This window comes from Physeter macrocephalus, chromosome 9 (assembly GCF_002837175.3).
Source record: "Physeter macrocephalus isolate SW-GA chromosome 9, ASM283717v5, whole genome shotgun sequence".
Lineage (NCBI taxonomy): Eukaryota > Metazoa > Chordata > Mammalia > Artiodactyla > Physeteridae > Physeter > Physeter macrocephalus.
The window spans coordinates 35,748,810-35,754,809 of record NC_041222.1 but is presented as its reverse complement, the minus strand read 5'-3'; the positions used below and the strand labels follow the sequence as shown (position 1 = coordinate 35,754,809).

The 6,000-nt window shown below is 40.3% G+C and overlaps 1 protein-coding gene across 5 annotated transcripts in view; it reads left to right on the top strand.

The window, feature by feature from the left end:
• GCNT1 (glucosaminyl (N-acetyl) transferase 1) overlaps positions 1-6,000 on the top strand; it is a 228,128-nt gene that overhangs the window by 46,740 nt on the left and 175,388 nt on the right. For all 5 annotated transcript variants that reach the window (XR_008618216.1, XR_002892231.2, XM_007120479.3 and 2 more), the window contains one exon: positions 4,982-5,075. The gene's annotated coding sequence lies outside the window, so the exon portion shown is untranslated. The remainder of the gene's footprint in view (positions 1-4,981; positions 5,076-6,000) is intronic.

The window sequence follows — 6,000 nt, the reverse complement described above, 5'->3', positions numbered from 1 at the left end:
TGTGTGTGTGTGTGGTATGCGGGCCTTCCTCTGCTGTGGCCTCTCCCATTGCAGAGCACAGGCTCCGGACACGCAGGCTCAGCGGCCATGGCTCATGGGCCCAGCCGCTCCGCGGCATGTGGGATCCTCCCAGACCGGGGCGGGAACCCGGTTCTCCTGCATCGGCAGGCGGACGCGCAACCACTGCGCCACCAGGGAAGCCCTCTATAGTAGTTTTATTTGGACTTAAACCAGAATAACTTTGGTGGAAATTGTTGAAGAAAAGAATTTACCTTTTTAACTTCTCCTTTCTTTTATTATAGTTGACAGTCATATCTGTCAGCTTTAACCTTAACAGAGGTTAACAAAGCTAACCAGTGCAGAGCCCTTCCTATCTCTCTCTTTTTTTTTTTTTAATTAATTTTTTTGGTTGCGTTGGGTTTTCATTGCTGTGCGTGGGCTTTCTCTAGTTGCAGTGAGCAGGGGCTACTCTTCATTGCGGTGCTTGGGCTTCTCATTGCAGTGACTTCTCTTGTTGTGAAGCACAGGCTCTGGGCACGGGGGCTTCAGTAGTTGTGGCTCGCGGGCTCTAGAGCTCAGGCTCAGTAGTTGTGCTGTGTGGGCTTCGTTGCTCTGCGGCATGTGGGATCTTCCCGGACCAGGGATTGAACATGTGTCCCTTGCATTGGCAGACGGATTCTTAACCACTGCACCAACAGAGAAGTCCGTTTTTTACTTTTTTAAATTTAATTTTTAATTAAAGTATGGTTGATGTGGTGTGATATTATATAAGTTACAGGTATACAATATAGTGATTCACAATTTTTAAAGGTTATGCTCCATTTATAGTTATTATAAAATATTGACTATATTCCCTGTGTTGTACAATGTATCCTTGTAGCTTACTTTTTATGTAATAGTTTGTACCTCTTAATCCCTACCCCTATAATCCCTCTCCCCACTGGTAACCACTAGTTTGTTGTCTATATCTGTGAGTTTGTTTCTTTTTTGTTACATTCACTAGTTTGTTGTATTTTTTATTTATTTTTTAAATTAATTTTTATTGGAGTATAGTTGCTTTACAATGTTGTGTTAGTTTCTACTGTATAGCAAAGTGAATCAGCTATACGTATACATATATCCCCTCATTTTTGGATTTCCTTCCCATTTAGGTTACCATAGAGCATCGAGTAGAGTTCCCTGTGCTAATCAGTAGGTTCTCATTAGTTATTTATATTTTATACATAGTATCAATAGTGTATATATGTCAATTCCAATCTCCCAATTCCTTGCACCCCCTGTTGTGTTTTTTAGATTCCACATGTAAGTGATATCATACAGTATTTGTATTTCTTTGTCTGACTTATTTCACTTAGCATAATGCCCTCCAAGTCCATCCATGTTGTTGCTGATGGCAGGGTTTCATTCTTTTTTATGGCTGAGTAGTACACCCCCTCCATCTTCATTCATTCATCTGTTGATGGACACTATCTCTTTGTCTAGGAGTCTCAGGTGTAATTAGAGGCTGAACAAGGAAATCCTGATTGTTCTTAGAGGTGTGTATGTGAATAGTCATGTAAATATGGTAAATCCTTTTCCTTCCAAATTCTGAATATTATGTCATATTAATTTATACTAAAATATATATTATTCCCCCTCCCTCCCTCTTCTTGTTTTGCCATTCTATTATTAAAAAAGAAATTAAGGAGAAGATAGCCTGAGTCACATGTAGCTCATTTCTTTAAACATTTTTTTTCATTTTCTTCTTTATATGGTGATAGTTTTCTAAATTAAACTAGTAAGTGTGTGATTGAGATGAATATCTTCATTCTGGAATTGGTTCATTTTAAAATACAGAGGCAAAAAGAAACGAAATCAAGTTAGTTGTAGTGAGGTGGATGGACCTAGAGTCTGTCATACAGAGTGAAGTAAGTCAGAATGAGAAAAACAAATACCGTATGCTAATGCATATATACGGAATCTAAAAAAAAATGGTTCTGATGAACCTAGGGGCAGGACAGGAATAGAGACGCAGACGTAGAGAATGGACTTGAAGACATGGGGTCGGGGGGGAAGGCTAAGCTGGGACAAAGTGAGAGAGTGGCATGGACATATATACACTACCAAACGTAAAATAGATAGCTAGTGGGAAGCAGCTGCATAGCACAGGGAGATCAGCTCCGTGCTTTGTGACCAGCTAGAGGGGTGGGATAGGGTGGGTGGAGGGGAGGCGCAAGAGGGAGGGGATATGGGAATATATGTATACATATAGCTCATTCACTTTGTTATACAGCAGAAAGTAACACAACATTGTAAAGCAATTACACTCCAATAAAGATGTAAAAATAAATAAATAAATAAAATACAGAGGCACATGCTAATCATATCTAGTAGACTTTAATTTTGAAATGCCGCTATAGCACTTATTTTTTTACGTTGTAAGGTCTTCTGATGTTTCTTACTTACTCCAAGCTGAAGTATAGATCTGATGATCAATGGTTTTTGGACTTCTCTTACGTGCATCTCCTCATCTATTTATCATTGTGCAAACAAGCCTGCATGAGTTGTACTCTGTTCCTCTACTGTATGTTTTTGATCAGATCCTTACCATTTGAGCTGTTGAATACGAAGAGCACTTGGTGGAAGAATAAAATGAGAAAGAGGCCTTTTGCTTGGAACAGCAATGTAATTCTAAACACCCCCTATGGCCAGTTATGTGATGCTGGTCAAAGTACACAACCCCTGTGTTTCAACATCCATCTCTCCCATTGCTCTGTGCTCCTAATATAGTGTTATTGAATCTCGTGGAAAACAGTGTTTAAGTTATTAATACTGATGCTCTTCCAAGCTAAGCCACGGATTACACTATGATTGATTTTGTCATCATCTCATGATTCTGATTTCTTTCGAGTCAATAATAATTATTTCCTCAACCCCCTTCATTTGCTTTTCTTCAATGGAGGTATTACAGATTCACCCCAAACTCTGCCAGTTGCTTACATTGGCTTTCAGTATGCTTATTCCCATCAGTTATTCCATCCATTTCATCTTCTTGAAGACGTCTCTTCCAGGGCGTTCTGACCCACTTGCATCTTCTGTATTTGTCTGTGGCCTATTACACACACAGCCTAGGGTGTTCCTTTACTGTCCTACTGGTATTTCCTTTCCTTCCTTCTGGTATTGTGATACAGTTTCTGATTCTAATGTTTTCCTCTTTCTTGGTTTATACTTTAGTTTTGATGGAGCTCATCCTCCAGTGGCTTCCTGAAAAAGGATGCATAATGGTAAATATTTTGAAGCCTTGCCTTTCTTAATGTGTAAAATGTTTTTATTTTACCCTTAATTTACTTAGTAGTTCATCTGGTTCTAAGAATTCTCATCTGGCATTCAGTTTCTTTTAGTACTTTGGAGGCATTGCTCCATTATAATCTGGCTTCTTTGGTTGGCTTTTATGAAGTATGAAGACATTTTGCTTCTGAATCTTTTTCACGTGGATTATTACACCCTCCGTGCCGCCCCCCCCCGAAACCTACATGATAACTCTTTTTACCAGTGTTCTGACATTTCATGATTAGTACGTATGTCTTGGTGTGGGTCTGTTTTCACCCATCATGTTGGTATTCCAAGGGACTTTTCAATCCGGAAACCATCCCTTTGTTTTGAGATACAGTCTTGAATTATTTAATTGATTTAATTATTTACTTCCATTTTTCTGTTTTCTCTTTTTGGAGGTACAATTCGGATGGTGGATCTCCTGGTCTGGTTCTCTAAAGTACTATATTTTTTTCTCTAATTTTCCATCAGTTAGTTTGCCTATTTGCTTAACCTCCCGAGAGTTTTTCTCAACTTTATTTTCCAATGCTTCTATTGAATTTTTCAGTTTTTGCTGTCATGTTATTAAGTTTTAAGAGCTTTTTATTTGCCAGGTGTTCTGTTTATGTGGTTTCTTGTTTGTTCTAATCATTGCTGTGAGGCAAACCACCCCAAACATAGTAACATAAAACATTGCTGTTTTATTTTTTGCTCACACATTCTGTGGGTCAGGAATTCAGTTAAGACTTGAGTGACTAGGGGCTGGAGTCATCTGTGGCTTCTTCACTCACATGGCTGGGACCTGGGCTGGGATGAATTGAAGACTGGGTTCAGCTGGGACTGTTGACTTGGGTACCAATGTGTGGCCTCTCTGTGTGGCTTCTTGCAACATGAGAAGTGAACTTTCCCTCTGACAGGGAGCTTCTGGAGAGCACATTTTCCAAGACAACCAGATAGAAGCTACGTGGTTTTATATGACCTAATCTTGGTGGTCACGTAGTATCACTTCTGCCAAACTCCACTGGTCAGTGTAAACATAAGGTTGTCCAAATTCAAGGGGAAGGGAGTTTTGACCACTTCTTCTTTTTTTTTTTTTTTTTTTTTTGTGGTATGCGGGCCTCCCTCTGCCGTGGCCTCTCCCATTGCGGAGCACAGGCTCCGGACGCGCAGGCCCAGCGGCCATGGCTCTTGGGCCCAGCCGCTCCGCGGCACGTGGGATCCTCCCAGACCGGGGCGCGAACCCGGCTCCCCTGCAACGGCAGGCGGACGCGCAACCACTGCGCCACCAGGGAAGCCCCTTGACCACTTCTTGATTGAAGGGTGGGAAGATCACATTTCAGAAGAGCATATGGTATGGTAGTATTTTTTTGCCTGTCTTTAGATAATACAGTCTGTCTTGCATATTGATTAATTGTATACAATATTTTTTCTTACCTCTCTGAGGATATTATTTGTAGTTTTCTTTTCCCTGTGCATAGTCTGTCTCCTTGAACATTTGGGGGGCATTCCCAATGTAATCAGCATGATTAAGTCTTTTTCACTTGTCCTGGTTGGATTCCCTAGACAATAAACTCCTGCATTGGCTTGGCTGCCAAAGTTCTGGGAGCTGATAGCTGGAAATAGGGAAGGAGATGAGATCTCGATATTTATTGTCCTTGGGTTCACTTAGTCTGACTGTCTTCTCTTTCAGGAAAGGCATCAGTGTTCCAGTGAAGGACCTTTTCCAGGACACTCACGATGACAATTGCCAAGTCCTGTAGTAGGTCCTGGGTGAGGAACCCTTGGTATGTATTTGGGACTTTTATTTTTCTTGCTATCTCAGAATTCATGAGCTTTGGTTATTTAGAGTGGTTCTTATTGTTCAGTCATTGGCCTCATTGACTATTCCCATTCCACATCCTTCAAGAAATCTATGTGATTTGTAAAATCTGAAGGTGAAGGAACACTGGGCCCAGCAGTATGAACCTCTGCCATATTTTTGTTATTTGTTTTTTATTTTTAAATTTTATTATTTATTATTATTTTATTTTATAAATTTATTTATTTATTTTTGGCTGCATTGGGTCTTCATTGCTGGGCACGGGCTTTCTCTAGTTGCGGCGAGCGGGGGCTACTCTTTGTTGCGGGATGCTGGCTTCTCATTGTGGTGGCTTCTCTTGTTGCGGAGCACAGGCTCTAGGCGCGTGGACTTCAGTAATTGTGGCACACAGGCTGAGTAGTTGTGGTGCATGGGCTTAGTTGCTCTGCCGTATGTGGCATCTTTCTGGACCAGGGCGTGAACCCATATCCCCTGAATTGGCAGGAGGATTTTTAACCACTGCGCCACCAGGGAAGTCCCCTGTTATTTGTTTTTTAATATTTTCAATATTCTTTGTGTGTGCTTAAACTAAGTAATGTTTGATGACTAAAGTTCCATTGAAATAATATAGTATGTGGACATTTATGCCTCCCTTTAAACTTTTCCACATAGAAATCCCTTTCTTAATGAAATCTTATTTTCCCTTCACCTTCTCCTAACTCTTAGCCAAGTTTTGTTTAAGGGAATGTTCTGTATCTTGAAGTTAGGCTAGTTAAATACTTTGAATGATACATCATTGGAAGAACTGTATCTTCTCTATTCTCCATGGTGATAAATACACAAAAACAAAAGCATTTTTAATAAAATAGACTTGTTTTCTCACACGCTTACCTACTTTACAGACACTTATC